The sequence below is a fragment of the Ceratotherium simum genome, chromosome 18, assembly GCF_057802395.1.
Source record: "Ceratotherium simum simum isolate JZ-2026a chromosome 18, ASM5780239v1, whole genome shotgun sequence".
NCBI lineage: Eukaryota > Metazoa > Chordata > Mammalia > Perissodactyla > Rhinocerotidae > Ceratotherium > Ceratotherium simum.
The window spans coordinates 33,984,281-34,001,612 of record NC_141917.1 but is presented as its reverse complement, the minus strand read 5'-3'; the positions used below and the strand labels follow the sequence as shown (position 1 = coordinate 34,001,612).

General features: G+C 39.9%; 1 protein-coding gene and 1 long non-coding RNA gene across 3 annotated transcripts in view; one reads left to right on the top strand and one right to left on the bottom strand.

Moving 5' to 3' along the window:
• PLCXD3 (phosphatidylinositol specific phospholipase C X domain containing 3) overlaps positions 1 to 17,332 on the top strand; it is a 166,818-nt gene that overhangs the window by 83,974 nt on the left and 65,512 nt on the right. The gene's annotated exons all lie outside the window — the stretch shown is intronic.
• Positions 1 to 17,332, bottom strand: part of LOC147914607 (uncharacterized) — a 39,880-nt gene that overhangs the window by 2,869 nt on the left and 19,679 nt on the right. The window contains exons 2-3 of one of the 2 annotated variants that reach the window (XR_015555098.1): positions 15,867 to 15,972; positions 9,108 to 10,184 (exon numbers count right to left, since the gene is read on the bottom strand). This is a non-coding gene — a long non-coding RNA (uncharacterized LOC147914607). Of the gene's footprint in view, positions 1 to 9,107; positions 10,185 to 15,866; positions 15,973 to 17,332 lie in introns of those variants that run through there. The other variant, XR_015555100.1, reaches the window with a different exon arrangement.

The following is a 17,332-nucleotide window of genomic DNA, read 5'->3' as shown; positions in this document are numbered from 1 at the left end:
TAGGAACCCGCAATCCTGTTTAATTCATAAACTGCAGGACTCAGTGTCTAGGATATGGCCAAGCTCATGTTAACTATTAAGTAAAGTTTGCTCAAAAAATTAATTTAACTCTTACGTATTTTTTGTCTTCAGCTTCTAGGATTATAAAAGACCCTAGGGGCTCTTTCCACTGCCTATCCTTCTGCTTTTACATAGGGCTGTACATCACCAGAATTCTTTGGAATTTTCCACCCAAGTACTTGTAATGGCTGTATATGAACAGCAGACCCCAAACATGCGGTGTGTCAGTCTGTGTCTTGTTCAAAGTAGTTTAGCACAAGGGAAAAAGTCTTTGAGGCCTCATGTTTTATCCTAAAAACAAAAGCAAATTTTGTTCTCTTCTCCTTAGTGTGCGTGTGTGTGTGTGATATGAAAATAATCTCTTCCTCCTAAAAAATATCAGGTTAAATTGATGTTCCCAAAATATTTGCCATGCTTATGCATTGGCTTCTAGAACACTACACTGCTCTGTACCTATATTGCAGTTTGAAAAGACTATCCCAAGCCGTCCTGGACAAATTTTTTTCTCTAGTAATGAAGAGGCAATTACATTTATTGTCTAATCGTTTGATAGTCTTAAGTTCAGACACCTTAATATACCATTTGAATTCTGAAAACCAATACATAGATCATTCCAAACTGTTAGTAAGTACTGAGATGAAATGATATTTTTCACTTGAAGGATATTTTTTCTTCTTTATCCTGTAAGTCTAATCTCTAAAATCCTGCTCAGCCAGTTCAGCCAGTCTGACGTGTACACTAGATAAGGCTCCACGGAAGGCAAGTTTCTCTGGCCACCCTCTCTGGATGTCCATGGTCACCTTACCCAGGTATTTGAGGCCTCTTCGGAGAAGTCCCGTCATCACAAGTTTGTGCAGTACAGATCTGTGCCTTGGCTTGACATCTTTGTGATAGCAGCACTCTTCTAATTGTCAGGGAAAAGGTTGGTAAACTCATTTGCAACAATTAGCTGCTAATCAGAAAGTAGTTAATATTAATGTGTTATTCTGTTCCAGGATTTTTTTTTCTTCCCTTGGGATTTCTCTGAGGGTTTCTCAGAGGCCTGATTGTCCTCCTCTTGTTGATTCTTCAGTCACCAGCTCTGTCATCTTGCCCGAAGAGGTAGAACAAGAGGCAAGGGAGTACTTTTTCACAGGTCTGACAAAACAACATTCAGAGCCCCTCTCTGGGTATTGAGCCAAGTGTCATCATCTGCTTTCAGCTCTTAGTTCTTGGTGTGGGAAGGAGGAAGCTGACCCAGGAATTCAGCTGGGGCTCATGAGAAGTCATGCTCTATCACCTTATCCACCCACCTGCAGTGAGAAAGCTCTCTTTGTAATACAGGCATCAGCAATGGAACCACTTCCAGGATGGTGGCCATCCTAAGGGGTGGAAATGGGCATTCCCTCTTGGGACGTTTAGGCAGCCCACTATGGGTAAAAAAAAAATTGTCATATGTAGAGAGCTCTACAGTTGACAAAGTGCTATTTTACTGTTTCACTTGATTATCATAATAGCTCAACGAAGTATGTCTACAAAGGAATAACGGGCACCATTAGCGTTAACTACATATTTGAGAAGTAAAGAGGGAGGTCTAGTAGACATCTACTATTTCATCCTGAAATGTCCCCACTATTGTTTGTGTCATGTCCATGCATTCAGGGTTCTCAGTCTGGTCATTGGTCTTGGGAAGTGTTTTTTGTTTATATTAGATTAATTGATCTCTCTAGAACTCTGCTGTAGTGGAGGCTTAGGAGAGCTGCCTTCAAGCCCACAAAGATGTGTGCCTCTACTCCTGCCTTCTGGAGTTCAGTTCCACCTCTGATTGAGGCAGGGGTCTTAGGGGTGAGCAAAAGGATACCAAAGGTTCTTGAACTTTTTCACTCTACCAGATCTCTTCTCACATGGAAAGACAAATCACTAGTTAACTCTCAAATTCTGAAAACTAGCACGTCTCTTTTAAACCAGACCAGATCTTTCTTTGGCTATGGTCCCACACTTCACACAGTGTCCAGCCTGCCATATGCTGGGTTGTGTCACTGTTTAGCAAAAGAGGATGCTGAATGGATCTGGTTGTTTGGAACATTTCACTGACTTGGCCCTGGGCACTACGCTGGCTTCCCATCTGCTTCTGAGTACAGCTCTTGGATCTGATTCTAATTCTGAAAGTAGGAGATGGTCTGAGACCCGCCCTCACTGGGCCCTGACTCAGCATTATGTGCCCAGAGCTTCGTTCTTGTTGGGGAGTTTTCATTCAGTTCAGTCGAACTCAACTCAATACATTAGGCATTTTGAGCAATATGAGAAGAATTATGTTCTGGTTGTTAGTGGACTTAGAGTTAGGAGAACACTATTACAAACAAAGCTATATAAATCCTAGATATTGTTTCTTTTTCCCCTCTAGATCTCTCCACCCTCTTTCACCTTGCCCTTGGCCCCAGAGGCTGACTAATGGAACTCATTAATGGGCTTCTGTGTTCTCAAGCTTACAATTGGGTTTGACCTCCGTACAATAGAGATAACCTCAGTGGATATAGGAAAGTGATATCAGGTTATTTATTGTACTGGACACCTGTCTGAGCTTGCTTTAGGATGGCTGAGTCCCTTCACTGAAGGTCCTTTTTCCTCTCAAGGCAACCTTCATTGCAGCCCTATCCTATTAGCTTCTGGTAACACTCTTTATCCTCATCCTTTGCTGCCTAGGAGTGGTAACAGTTCTTCAATTGTTACTAGCCTTGAGACACTATACTATAATCTGTGGTTTCTCTACATCCCATCCACATGGTCTCATTATAAATAAGCTCCCCTTGGGGCTGGTCCAGTGGCATAGTGGTTAAGTTTGCATGCTCCACTTGGCAGCCTGGGGTTTGCAGGTTTGGATCCCATGCCCAGACCTACATACTGCTCATCAAGCCATGCTGTGGCAGGCGTCCCACATATAAAGTAGAGGAAGATGGGCATGAATGTTAGCCCAGGGTCAATCTTCCTCAGTAAAAAGAGGAGGATTGGCAACAGCTGTTAGCTCAGGGCTAATCTTCCTCACCAAAATAAATAAATTAATTAATCAATTAATTAATTAAACAGATAAACTCTACTTGAATTATCCTAATTGGATTGTGCCTTCTGTTTTCTGTTGCCACTCTGACAGATACATTGTGTGATTTTGGGCAAGTCACTTCATAGGACTAGGTACCTCAAATGTAATATGAGAGGTTTAAAGCAGATAATATCCCTTCTAACTCTAAATTTGCTTGGCAATATAGGGACTGAAAAATAAATCTCTTCCTTGGGAGCTTCAGGTCTCTTGGAAGAGATAATCTATATACCTGTGAAACGCAGAATAGAACTGAGTATCCAAGAGATTAAGATGCATAATGAGGGCTCTAAGAAATGGGCAAGGTCAGTGTGAACTGAATGGTCAAACGAAACATATGGATCTGCCAATAAATTCTGTCCCAACACCACAGAACCATTTGTTGGTGGATTTTCTAATCCGAAAAGATGAATACAAGATGAATATTATATTCAAGGCTGTACAAAGTGGAAAGCCTGTCTTGGAGCTATTTGAAAGAGCCCACACAATATTGGTTAATCTTAGACAAGGCCTCCTGGAAATGATTTACTCAAGAATCAGCCACATCCCACAATAAAATATAAAATTTCTAGGATTTCTTGAATTGAAATATTCTTTTTTAAAAAAGTGTAGAAAAAGCAGAGGATTTGGAGTTGAGAGGCTGGAGATCTAATCTTAATTGGCGTTAATTAGCTGTACCTTAAATGTCTTTTAATCTGAAAATAATTCTATCTTTTATTTTGTTTGCTATATGCTGCTTTTGTTTTTTTCTTTGATTCAGAGATATTAAAGACATATACACCAATATAAGCATAAAATAATAATCACCCTCATATCCACCAAACAGGTTAAAAAATAAAATATTGCCAATATAATTGAAGTCCACAGTGTATCCTTCCCCAATTGGATACTTCTTTTTTCTCACTAAAGGTAATTCCTGCTTCTTCTCTCCCCCTACCCACCCCAATCTAGAGCCAAGGCCAAAATGGACAAATTGCTCTGCCAATTCCCTTTGTGTAGGGAAGCCTCACTTTCACTGAGAGTATAGGGCTACACTATAGCCCTCTGAGGGTCTTAGGTTTATGTGAACCCTGCTTGCTTAGGCCCAGGCCTTTCTCCCGTGTATCTGTAAAGACTTAGAGCCCTAAGGTTTTGTATCAGTAAATGTCCTCATGACATCCAAGTCTTCAGGGCTGGCTTAGTCTACTGGATTTCATCTGCACTTTGGTTTGGTTTTAACCGTTGGAGATTTTCCTCATTTTCTTACTAGCTCAGTTGTGCATTTTTTAAATAAAATATTTTAGAAATATATTTTCATGTACTTCTCTAGGAGTAAAACACTTTTAAAAAATCCAGTTTATCATCTTGTAAAGTACAGAAACAAGGAACTCAGACTCAAAGACCACTCATAGTGAAAGTTTGAAAACTCTTCTCCCACCTCATAGGCCGGATGACTATTGCCTAAAGTAATTATAAAAATAGAAAAATTTTTACAGCCAAGAAGCTAATTCAGCTAACCCAAATCTGCTGCAATTCAAGTACATTGACAGTTAGAAATGAATAATGGAAAGTAAATGATAGTCTCTGGCAGTATTCTCTAAAACTTTTCATTTAAAGTTCCTTAAAGGCAAGGACCATTCTTTTAAACACATTTGAGTTTATTGGAGCCAGAGATTGTCTTATTTATTTCTACATCTCTCATGATGTTTAACACATTTCCTTTCACATTGCAGGTGTTCAATATGTATTTGCTGATTTGATTTGAACTGACTCTTCCAAGTTCAATGCAAAAACAAAATGGCCCTAATATTGCCCCTTGTTTTGCCTGTTCTGACACTCAAATTGAGCCAGCTCACAGCGATCCCTTCCCTATGTTGCACAGAATTTATGACTTTCATAATCTAATCTTGAACTCATTCACTTGCAAAGTATTTGCTTGGCTTGTATAAAATAAATAACTTTAAACTAGGGAGTTGTTTTTTAATTGTTTGCAATCTCCTGTGGTCTGGCGTTAACTCCCAGATCAAACATAAACTCTAATAAGTGTAATACAATAAATGGCGGGATTTATTATGATTACTTTTTGTTTTGTTTTGTTCTCGTCTCAACCTGGAATCACTAGAAAATGACTGGTTGTCATGGGAAATCATCCCACCCCTCATTATTTCTTTTTTCCTGAAGAGACCAAAAGTGAGTAAGAACGTGGAATGCATATTTGATCACAATCTGAACAGTTCCTACCAGAAGACGATACAAACAATCTGGTACAATAAAAAGGCTTTTCAAAAAAAAAGAATTTCCTTAAGAAGTAAAACAATTGTTTGAGATGTGTTTGTCTCTGTGTGGGCTCTAAATAGCGTGCTTCCAAGTCTAAATAATATCAAGGCCTTTTGGTATTGGGGGAATCTTTGAGGTAAGATCCTGAGAGACTAGATACTTGAAGCAAAGACTGGCAAAAAGAAGATAATTGAGGAAGGAGAGATGTGAGGCATCAAGGCTGAATCAAGAAATGCATGTGTCCTGGGGGGGAGCAGATTGAGGAAGGTATGTGATTGGAAGAGGGTCATCACCAAGAGCGAGCAGCAAAGGAGCATGTTGCGACTGTCATTTTCCCACTCACGGTTCCCATGACTTCCACAGCCAACTTTTAGAGTCCTTTACTTCTCTTAAAGTGGTTACACAACTCTGTGAGGATACAGGAAGAAGTGAGAAAGAAGAGGAGGACAGAGTCTGTCCAAGTACCCCAAAAATGGGACTACTGAGTTTCTGAGAATTTATTGTAAAAAGAAAAACAGAAGAGGTTCCTGTTTTAGTATAATTTATGAGAGGAAACTCAGAAATACATACCAATAGGAGAATTGTTGAAGTATGTGTTAGCATACACAATATAATGCAATCATTTAAACAATGTTTGAAGACTACGTAATAGTGTGGAAAAACATTGATGATATAATCCAATGTGTTTGGTACACACTGATCAAACTATGTAAAATATGAATGCATATGGACATATACTGAAAGGATATATGGGTAAATGGATAGTTTTCTCTAGCGTAGCTCTCTTAGAGTAGGAAAATTGCATACTTTCTTTAAACTATCACTTAATGTTATCATGTTTGCTTTGTGGCCAATAAAAACAACATATGTATGCTTGGGTGTGGAAGAGAGGATGGAGTGAAGTTAATGCAAGGCCACCCATCCCTGAATAAGACTGTTGGTATCATTGTTCCCAAAATTTTCTTTGCAGTCTTCTTCTTCTTTTTCTTTCTTTTTTTTTTTTTGCTGAGGAAGATTTGCCCTGATCTAACATCTGTTGTCAATCTTCCTCTTTTTGCTTGAGGAAGATTCGCCCTGAGCTAACATCTGTGCCAATCTTCCTCTATTTTGTATGTAGGTCACCACCACAGCATGGCTGCTAATGAGTGGTGTAGGTCCATGCCCAGGAACCAAACCTGGGCCGCCGACGTGGAGCACACCAAAATTAACCACTAGGCCGTGGGGCTGGCCCTCACAGTCTTCTTTTATACCCACTACTACCTGGTGCAGGGCACACACTAGGTGCTCATTAAATACTTACTAAACTAGTGTTCAATTAATGCATTTGAGTGCCATTGCATAATTTTTTCATTTCACAAACAGCAAGACCCATTATCCATTTTAGGTACAATGTAGAGTGATGGGTTTTTCATTTGAAAGTAAGATAAATGCTATAGAGTCATGTGTCGCTTAATGACAAGGATATGTTTTGAGAAAGGCATCATTAGGCAATTTTGTCATGTGAGCATCATAGACTATATTAAAGGGGAACAAAATTTGCCACCCCAAGATGCGTCTCTTTAACATGAGGATTATTTTAGGATGATTATTTTTAAGAAACAAAGACTCAGGGAGTTTTTTTTTATTACCTCTCTCTTGATCACCTAAAAGAATCAAGATTAAACCTGTCTCAGGAAGCGAGCTATCACTTTAGCATGACATGAACTAGCTGGTAGACAGGGAGGAACCTAGAAATGCCTGTTTGTTGGGCTCCCCTCTGTGTTCTTCTGTTTCTGTGTGGCCAAACACTTGTTTTCCAAATATTTGTTCCTTTTTGCCTACCTGTGAATTGCCTTCATTCCTTTCACTCCCAACATCTTCTTTCTCTTTAGCTGACGATGGTATTTAGAGTGTGTGACGGCTTTCGCCATTTTGTCAAGTTACTCAGTTTTTCAGAGTTTTTTCCATGTATACATGTTATTAAACTTTTGTTTGTTTTTCTCCTGTTAATCTGTCTCATGTCAATTTAATTCTTAGAACAACCAGAAGAACTTAGGAGGATAGAGGATAATTTCTTCCTCCCCTATGGTACTTACACAAACCCAGATGGTATAGCCTACTATATGCCTAGGCTGTATGGTACTAATCTTATGGGACCACTCATATATGCGGTTTTTCATTGGCTAAAATGTTGTTGTGCAGTGCTTGACTGTATATATATTTGGTGTAAACAATACCATTATAAGAAATAGTGCTTCATAATAAATATGTACTTTGGGGTGAGTGTTTTGGGAATGTTTGTATGGCATGTAATATGTGTGTGTTCTTGGATTTATAATGCAAAATAACATGTAGCATTAAGGTGTTGCTGTTCTGAATCTTCTTAGGGCCAATAGTAATACTTATGTTCTAGTTTTTAGAAACCAGTCTGTATGTGTGCACCATTAGACATAGATTATTATCTTAGCTCTGCTGTGAGTTTAGAAAACAAGAGAGGTGCTGTTCTCTCCATATCCACATCTCAAACCCCAAGGCTGGAGGAAGAAAAAGGGGGATTGGAAGGAAGACCAAAGGAATAAATAATCTCCATGCCTCAAACATTTCTTTGATAAGAAAAGATCCAGCTGTTGGCAAGAAGTGGTGTTTTGTGAGGGCATCATAGAATCAAAGGCTTATATTTCAAGATGTTCTTTCTGTAGCACAAACATGATTAAGGGTAATGTTGTGTTATTTCAGATTTTCATTATTCATAAAAGGAAATCCAATACTGCCAGACATGCAAGAACAACCTAAAGAGGCTTCAGAGGCCTTCTGGCTCTCAAATCTAAGAGAATATAATAATTGGACTATTTATTTGCCATGTTTCATATTTGTTTTCTTCTTAGAGGGAAAACAAAGCAGAGATTTTTTTTTTTTTTTTCCGGAAGAGATGGTTTTAATGATACGGATTCAGTTTTGTCTAATCTGCCCCATTCCTTTCCCTGGGATGTAGGAATGCTGCTACAGGGAGGTTCTAGTGGAGAAACAAAGGAAGGAGGTGGCATTAAAAAGACATCAACCTCTTAAACAATTAGCTTCTAAAGAGGAAAGGGCAAGACTGGACTGACTGTGTGGCAATCATATCTCTCTTCCCAGCTCTTTTCCTTTCCCTTGTGACGTATGTTACCTGAATATGACATGGAATCTTTTTTGCTCTTCCTTCAATGTCCGCTGTTGATGTTCAGTTTTAGGTACCTGTCACAAGGATAGGACTGCTGGGGGAGAGATGGTCATAGAGTAAGCTGCCCTACACTTGGGCCCCCTACAGTGGCCTGGGTTGAGGGAAAGGTGTAATTCTGGCTCTGGATATCAGGAGGAGAACCTACACTTGTAAGAATCAGGAATGGCATGTGCCTAGGGAGCAAAGCCTTCCAGAGATGGTGGGGCTTAGCATGCTGCATCTGGTCTGGGAGAGGGAACTCATGATCTAGAGATTCGAAAAGAGAGAGGACTTGAAAACACATTTATCTATCTAAAGCACCCCTGGATGCTGTGGCAATGTTTCTATTGAGTAGTTCTAAGAACTTATGGCAGCCATAGGTGTTTGTAACCTTTTGGTACAATTCTCATTCATTCATTCAGCCAATATTTGATGAGAACCTAATATGTGCCAGGCACTTATTAACTCAGAGTTAATAATGCAGAAATAATAATTAATAGTCATAATGAAAGCTAATATTCATCACATATTTTCTGTGATCCATGTTTAGTGCTTATCATTTATTTTATAATTTTTATATGTAGATAGCATTATCAGTCCCATTTACAGATTAAGATATCAAGGTTTAGAAAGAAGGAAAGATATTATTTCATACAACAATATCTTTGTATGTATTTGTAAAATGAATATTTCATACAAGAAATATTTATGTGCCAATTGCCGTGCCTTTTGCTGGGGACACAATAGTGAGCAAGAAAGATTAGATTCTTATTCGCATGGAATTTAAATTCTAGTGAGGGGAGATACACAATATGCAAACAAGCAATTATATAAAATGAAACAAAGCTATTGATAAATACTGTGGAGAAGATAAAACTTGATCATGTGATAGAGACTGATAGGCAGCAGGGGAGGCTGGTATGACTTAGACACTTTGGATACAGGATGATTTACTTAAGAGGATGACGTTTAAGCTGACACTTGAAGGCAAAGGGGTCAGCCATGCAAACAACCAGGAGCAGAGCACTGCAGGCAGTGAGAATAGCGAGCGCAAGGGCTAAGTTGGAATGAGCTTAGTGTATTCCATAAGCAGAAAGAAGCCTGGTGTAGCTGAGGTCCAGCCAGCAAAGGAAGAATGATTCATCTTCAGTGGTCTTAGGACCTTGGGCTACAAACTACTAACGGTTCCTCGAGTCCAATTTCCTTCAACTTTATGGAGCATCTTTGGGGTCGGTGAATGGGGGAAGAACCAGACAGTCTGCTGTGCAGTTTTTCTTGTGTTCTCTTAGATAAAGCACATCTCTCTCTTAGGTCCAGGCTCTCTTATCATTCTCAGGCTGTGCAGGCCCTTTGGAAGTTGAGGCACAGCAGAACTCCGGGAGGAGCGTGGTTTTCTTCTGGTTCTCTCCCAGATGATACGCCGACAGACATGTCCCTTTTGAGTTGCTCTCTAGGCTCTGCTAAAATAGCCAAGGCCAACATGGTTGACAAAATATGCCATTTTTCTTCCTGATCTTGCCACATCTCTTTCATGGACACCATCCCCAATCCTTCTTATTTAGTCATCCTTTTCCTTTTCCCTGACTCACTGCTTCTGGTAGACTGGTCATGATGAATCTGGAAATATAAACATTTGAAAGACAGCAGCTTGGTGGTCTCAAGGATAAGAAGAGTGAAGCTTACTTATGCTCAGATCTGCTACTGCCTATTCTTATGGCCAGGGACTTGTGTGTGGCTTATTAATTAAGATGTGCAGATTAACTTCCAGAGTTTGTATGAGTATTAATAAGTGACCTCAGATAATGTGTCAAAATAAATGTGTTATAAAAATTATTAAATTTATTAAAAGTATTTATTAAAACTATTATTTATTTTAAATTATTAGAAAGATTAGTTCAGACTTTGTGACACTGCAAAGTATTCAGTCAATAACCCACAGCACAGGCGTTATGATAGCTCCCCAAACTTGGAAATCACGTAAGCAGAAGTGTATGTATCAATGTGTATGTGTGTCTGCGTGTGTGTGTGCATGTGTGTGTGTGTGTGTGTGTGTGTGTGTGTGTGAAGATAAAGGGACTGGGAGTGGGGAAGCAGACAAAACTGATCAGAGAAAGCAGTTGTAATGGGTAGTTGATGAGCAAGAAGATGCCGATATTACCTTAATACCTTACTATTCCAAGTGTGGTCCTTGAAACAACAGTATTGATAATACTTGGGAGCTTGTTAGAAATGCGGACTCTCATGCCCCATCCCAGACCAACTTAATGAGATTTTAACAGGATCCTCAAATGATCCATATGCACATTAACATTGAAAAAGGATGGCCTTAATGATTGCATGTGTTTGGGATTTTGTTTTCACCCCTTAGCTTTGGTTATTAATTACCTCTAGAAGACCCTGTTGAGCTCAGGACTGAAATACTGTTTTATCAAAAGGTATCACTTATGGTTTATTATAGCATTTATCATACTTCATGATAATGGTGGTTTTTCTTGCCTATTTCTCCCCACTATGATATGAACGCCACAAGGACAGAGCCCAGATGAGTCTTGTGTACTGTTTTATTTTCATATCCCTCACCCAATTCATGGCATACAATAGATACTCAATAAAAGTCTACCAAGGCTTAATACCACAGAGCAGCGGATGAGGCGTCAGAAATACTTGATGGAAGGGACTCTCCTTCCTTCCCTTACTTTATAAGTGCTGTTATTTTTATCTCCCCAACCCTCTACCTTTTCTCAGCCACACATAAAATTCCTGTCACAGTGTCTTGCACACAATATGTGCTCAATTTTTTTAATAAATTATATAAGAGGTAGACTAATCTTGTCCCCACGAAACTCATGCCGCATAAAAGCTTCTGGAGTAAAGATGGAGATCAATGAATACAAAGTACCTATCTGCATGGTTTAATTTTAGCCTGAAAGATTTACTGATTATCCTGAGAACTTGTCAGAACAGTTGAAAGAAATTTTGAAGTAAAAAATCAAGAGATCAGCAGAAATAAATGCCAAAGCCACATATTCTGTTGGGTTTCAAACAAACTCAAAAGCAGTGCCTCATGTGTGGTAGTTTTGAGTTGCTGTAAGTATTTAGAACAGCTTCAAAGTAGAATGGCACAATTAGAGGTGTGTGAGAGTTGAGTTAGAGGTGTGGGAAAATGTGTGTATTACAGGTGGTGGGGGGGGGCAATTCAGAGTGTTTGGTTTCTACCTCTGGGAATTACTTTATCTGCCTGTACGGTTTCCACTACAGTAGGCTTTCTCAACTTTGTTACTACTGGCCTCTTGGGCCAGTTGGTTCTTCGTTGTGGGAGCAGTCTGGTGCATTGTAGGATGTTGAACAGCATCTCTGGCCCTCCACCCACTAGATGCCAGTAGCAGCCCCCTTCAGTTGTAACAACACAAAATGTCTCCACGTGTTGTCAAATATCCCCTGGGTCAAAATCACGGCTGGTTAAGTACCACTGCTCTAGGGAAGCAGATGGGTCTATTGCTCTTTCTAATTACCTGACAAATACTGCTGCTCCACTGATTTTCCTCCTAAATCTTTATATTTCGAATATAGATTCTTCCCTTTTTGGAAGCAGCCCTCACCAATGCTGTGTTGCCAGGCTTAGAAGGTTGTGACGCTGTTATTGTTGGCTTAGCAGTGCACTGTGCACAGCAGAACCTTGGAGAGTGATTCCATTGGACTCTGCTGAGAAGAAACGTCCAGACAGATACCACAGTGGAAGGGGAGAATGCATGGCAGAGCTGGTTTATGGGAAGTTGACAGTAATTTAGGACTTCTCTATTTCTTGGGGTCTCTTTTAATTATTTTTCTGGCAGCCCTATGGATAGTCCTTATGAAGAAATTCATATGAAAAGGAGGTTTAAGAGTTTCTGCAAGGCAATTGGAGCAGGCTCTTTTTTCTGCCCCTTGACTGGATCACTGCTGCTCTAAACTATTCACTGTCAGCTCATCTATTAGTTTAAAGAAAGAACCCAGCAAGTGATGAATATTGAGCTTCTCTACTCCTGGGAGCCATCAATGTAATAGGGCTTCTCAAATTTAGCATCTGAGATCCTGGATCAAAAGACTTCAGTAAGGAAACCAGCCTCCTTTGCTTCAGCTGACCGTCTCTGAGATGTGCTGAGGGAGAAGGCTTTACACAATATGAAGGAGACAGATTTACACAAAGAGAAATCACAGCGTGACTGTTTTGATTTTTCCTTTACAAAAGGATTAATCTCAGTGTTCTGCGAGATATGTCGGGTTTAATTTAATATTTGAAAATGTATTTCCCATACATTTATTATGTCAAGCGAAATACAGATATTAAATTACAAGTGTGTGGTTTTTAATTATCTGTTCACTTCTCTAAGTGTTTTGGTTTGTGATACATAGTGTGTGTTATCTCTGATGACACAAAATCCTTTGTATTATCCACAAAGACCTGATCATGTGCTGGAGGATGGAGGCAGGGTTATGTGCCAGGAACAAGGAATGATCCTTTTTCTTCAAGGTTTGGCCTTTGTCTCCAAAAAATCCAAACAACTGATCAGTTCAATCAATGTGGTAAACAAAAATTAATGAGATTAATTGTAGCTTGTCAAGTAAGAACCAAGTAATTAATTTTAAAGTTGTTTTCTGTCAGATTGAGCATCGTATTTATAATTGGTGAGAACTGATTGACGAATTGACTTCCAAACCAAGTAAAAGTGATTTGAGAATTAATATTGTTTTTTTTTTTCAGCGCCAGGCCAAGTGGCATTATTTTTATTTTTATTTTTTTCTGTGTGAGGAAGATTAGCACTGAGCTAACATCTATTGCCAATCCTCCTCCTTTTTCTCCCCAAAGCCCCAGTAGATAGTTGTAGGTCATAGTTGCACATCCTTCTAGTTGCTGTATGTGGGACGCGGCCTCAGCATGGCCGGAGAAGTGGTATGTGGGTGCGCGCCCGGGATCGGAACCGGGCCGCTAGTAGCGGAGTGCATGCACTTAACCGCTAAGCCACTGGGCCGGCCCCCTAATGTTGTTTTCATAATCTGTATTTTCTCTCCTCCACTACAGCTAGAAACCAAGTGTGGATTTTACTTATTTTAAATACTATTAGGAGTGGGGCAGTACAGATCCACCTGCAGAGGGGATCATGTGCTTAGGTTAGAGTCCTATATGCCATCAATCAGGTTTATAGTCTCTCGAGGTCAGGATCCACACAAAGGGTTGTGTTTAAGGATTCAACATAAGGTAACAGGGAATGGAGCTGTACTCTGGAGACACTGGTATTGAAGGACTACCAACAGGCAGACAGACTCTGCAGATCACCAGGTTCTAGTTACCAGTTTAGCATTTAGGGATGGGATTTCAGTCTCCTGGGTGGGAGGGGGTTATACGAGCAAATAATTCCCTTAGAAGAATTGGATACTAGATAAGTTACCAAGTCAAAATTCCTGTTAATGAAAATGGGCCAGAAAGTAAGAGGAACTTGTTGGTGAATGCCAGTGTATTGGGCAGGAATCAAATATTTTCCCTAAGATTAAATCCATTCTAGAGGCCAAGGCAGGGTAACGCCTGTAGAGGAGGGTTGAATGGGGGCAGCTGGGATGAAGGCAACAGTACCTGAAAGCTATCTCAATGGTCCTACCAGGAAACCAGGCCACTGGCAATGGAACAGAAGAGGTATATCAGAGAGAGGTATAGGAGGTCAATACAATTAACTTTAAGACTGATTGAATGTGAGGTTTGAAGGGCAGAAGAATTGAAGTTGAACCCAAGGATGAGATTGAAGGATTATGAAATAATTAAGTAGGATGGGGGCCCATTAGAAGGAGCAGGTTTGAAGGGGAAGATACTAAGGTCCATCTGGGACATTTTAAGTTTAAGGTTTCCATGGAGCAATGAAATTTAGTTGCCTGGTAGGCAGACAGAGGGGCTGGAATGTAGGTCAGCTTAGATGGTATCAATTTATGGTGCACCTATTAAAGACATGAGGCCAAAGAAATGAAGGAGATCACCCAAGAAAAAAAGCATGGAACAAGTTGAAGTCTTGACTAGAGCTTTGGATAACACCCTCATTTAGGAGTTGGATGAGGAACAAGAGGCAGTGAAGGAGAATGAGGAGCGACAATTACAGAGAGAGTAGAAAACTAGGAAAGAGTCATGTACTAAGAGCCAAAGGAGGAAAATATTTCAAGAAGGAAGTATAGCAGTACCAATGTTCCACAAAGGCTGAGCAGGATTCACTCATTAACAAATTCAACATTAACTAAATGCCTACAAAGGTCTGTGCTAGGATTTAGGAAGGAGGTCATGGAAGTGGCTGGTGGGTTTTCTTTAGTCATTATCAATGATATTTCTACAGAGCATGCATATGAGTTGTAATAGTGAAAGTCTGATTACAGTGGGTTAAAGATGGAACTAGTTAGGGAGAGCCAGGCTGTATAGACTAATTTTCTGAAAAATTTGAGAGGAAATGGTAAAGAAAAAGAGGGTGATGGGCCGGCTCCGTGGCTTGGCGGTTAAGTGCGTGCGCTCTGATGCTGGCGGCCCGGGTTCGGATCCTGGGCGCACCCCAGGGCACCGCTTCTCCGTCCAAGGCAAGGCCGAGTCCCACGTGCAGCAACTAGAAGGATGTGAACCTATGACATACAGCTATCTACTGGGGCTTTGGGGGGAAAAAATGAATAAATAAAAAAAAAAATCTTTAAAAAAAAAAAAAAGAAAAAGAGGGTGAATAATAGCCTAATCTGTAAAAGTGATTAGTAGTAGAAGTAGTTATTTCACTTTTATAGCATATCTCACGTGAACAATTTTGATCCATGGACTTGAATCAGATGTTTTTTATATTAACAAAGCTAGATGCAGTAGTGGGCACAGGAAATTATTTGCTTTTTAGGAAGCTTACAATCTAGCTTGAACTCAAGTGTGTATATTTCGGGGTGGGGGGAGGCGCGGGTTGCAGGTGGAGGGCAAGATATAAAGACAGAAAAAAATTCAATGAACATGACAAGTGTTTGTAACAACATCTAATAACAATTGCTAGTTGATGAGGGGGAGCTTGCAGACCAGAAGAACTGTGGATTCAGGGAAAGGGAAGACTACCAGGAGTGAAAAGGCTTTGCCATAGAGGAAGGAATACATATGGGTCGTAAAAGAAGACTAGGATTAAGACTTTCACAAGGAGAAGACAAAGGGGTAAGCTTCCCTCCAGCACTGCCTCTCTTCCCATGGAAAGTAGAGACAGTGTCACCTGCCTACCTTCCACCCAGAGACGGGCCTCAAAAACTAAATCTACCTTTTCAGTTCCTCACCTGGCAGTCTTTTGGTTCGCAGGTGGAAGGTAGATGTGCTTTTCCACTCCTGTGGTGGTAGTCCTATTATCACAAAAGGTACCAAGGTATCAAATATGCAGGAAACCTGTTAACAGAAAGCGGGAATCTTGAAAACCTCAGCACTATGCCAAATAACAATAGACCAGAAAGGAGAAGGAAACGCGCTGTGCCATACACAAGCTGTTGCAAGCAAGAGCAGTGCTCTGCAGGGACGAGGAGGGGAGCACAGAGTCAGAGCCTGAATGCTAAGGTCGGGATATAGATATTGGGACTGCACACTCCTGGGCATGTGGAACCTTAGTCCACTGGGCCTTTTCATTCTGAAGATTCACAGATGAAATTGACTTGATACATTTTCTTTGACGTTTATTAAACCCATAATTTTGTAGAACTTGAAATGGAGCTATGGCCAAACCAAGAGACCAACTAGTTCATCCCAAAGAGCTTTTATAAATAATACTGGAAAGATACTGAATGGAAGAGAGTTAGTATTTAGAATACATCACAGATCAATTTTCTTAACATGGCAGAATATAAATATTTAGTTTGCTGTTCCAAGCAACAAGAAATGGGGTAATTTTGATTGTTCTACATTTGCTAAATCTTTGACAAATGATGGATAAGAATCTTGTTTTCAAAAAATATTTACAAATATAAATCCTGCAACTTAAATCATTTCCCTTCCTATCCTCCCTCCATATGAGCTTGCACCACTATGCTAATGTGTATTTATCTAGGTACTGTTTTCTTAGCCTCAAATGAGTAGATGTTTTGTGACTAGCTGTATGATCATAAGAAAATAACAGTAATTTAAGTTTTGTAGTCCTTTTATGGAATTTTCATGAACACGGTTTTATTTGTTTTTTGTAAGAGTCCTATGAAGCAGGTGTGGAAAGTATTTTAATTTAACAAATTAGAAAACCCAAAGCCAAAATGGTTAACAATCTAATGACCCTTCAGTGTTAAACTGTGAGTTAGTGATTGAGCTTGAATTTGAGCCTAGTCTCTCAACACCCCCTTCAATGCTGCTTCCAAAGCGCTGCATTGCCTAATTTGCTTTAATCTAAAGGCAGACTGCACCAGACTGAAAGCAAAGTGTTGGCCAAGGCTGTAATCTCATTTGAGGCTGAGGCTCCTTTTGCAAGCTTGCTGATTGTTGGCAGAATCTAGTTCCTTGAATTGTAGGACTGTGGCCCTCAGCTCCTAGAGGCTGCCCGTTATTCACTGTGTTGGGATGAAAATTTTTCCTCTTTCAGCTTGGGTCCAGTGATTGGCGCTCCACAAATTAATTGACAATAGATTAACAGGAGAAAAGACAAGGTTTATTTATGCAAGCACAGTGTACATGTAGGAGTGCTCTGTGATGAGTAACTCACTGAATAACCAGAAAGAAAAGGCTTACATACTAAACTTAACAAAGGGACAGGGCTTCAATGGGAGAGTAT